The sequence below is a fragment of the Aspergillus sydowii genome (assembly GCF_001890705.1).
Source record: "Aspergillus sydowii CBS 593.65 unplaced genomic scaffold ASPSYscaffold_22, whole genome shotgun sequence".
Taxonomy (NCBI): Eukaryota; Fungi; Ascomycota; class Eurotiomycetes; order Eurotiales; family Aspergillaceae; genus Aspergillus; species Aspergillus sydowii.
In genome coordinates this window covers 117,416-118,295 of record NW_024467880.1, presented here as the reverse complement: position 1 = coordinate 118,295, position 880 = coordinate 117,416, and the positions used below count along the sequence as shown (strand labels likewise).

Below are 880 nucleotides of genomic sequence, written 5' to 3'. Positions count from 1 at the left end.
CCATAGGTTTGAAAGGGTCCGAGCTGTGTTTCATGTCTCGATTTGGAATGACTTGGGCCTTCACTTCACGGAGGTCATATGTAATCGGATATCACGGACTTGGACTCTACGTATGAGAATTGTCTCTGCACGTCAGGTACTTCGGCAAGGGTGTGGTTGGCATACGTTGAAATGTAATGAGTCGGTTTTAGACCTTGTTCGGCGGCTCACTACCATGTTTATGGAGATCAGTAGGGGCCTTTCAACCACCCTGGCGGACGTTCGGATACCATCATCCACTGATGACACCGCCCGTTGTGCGCCGCACAGGCCACGGTTAACGGGCCCTTGAGAGCCCGCATTTGTCACGAGGCATATATGTGCCGGTCACTGAGATTCTACTGTCATTCCCCATAGCCAGGCCGACTGTCTGCATCGAACAAGTCATTCGAACAAATACTATCAGCGAGTTGGCGGTAACACATAGTAACCGACGCTGTAGATTGCAGGTCTCGTCTGGGTGACTCGACCACAACAATCGTGATGACCAAAGCTTCAGAAATTCCCTATCAGGAAAGGCAAATGCGCATGTTAGTTTCTCGCTATGCATGGGAGCAGCCACCGAGAAAACAGTCTTCGGGCATTTGTGTAGCTTCTATCCTTGGAATCACCGTTGGCTAACGGACCGCTATGGCTATGGCTAAAGGTGAATCTGGAATTCTCTGCAATTTGATTGGGTCTGGTATTGCGATATTTGCGTTGGTCTACCAACAGGAACTCGATAGGGCATTACCTTCTCTGTTACAGTATCCAATGTCACTAGGTATGCGTCGGACTAAATAGTGCAATTATGTTCTGGGAAATGGATAAATTGGGTACGTACGTTGGCTGGTGGATCCAC

The 880-nt window shown here is 49.0% G+C and overlaps 1 protein-coding gene across 1 annotated transcript in view; it reads left to right on the top strand.

The window, feature by feature from the left end:
* The window catches only part of ASPSYDRAFT_711335 (uncharacterized protein), a 520-nt gene extending 477 nt beyond the window's left edge, over positions 1-43 (top strand). The window contains exon 1 of the mRNA XM_040850556.1: positions 1-43. This exon is cut by the window's left edge and continues 477 nt beyond it. The gene's annotated coding sequence lies outside the window, so the exon portion shown is untranslated.
* Positions 44-880: the final 837 nt, after the last annotated feature.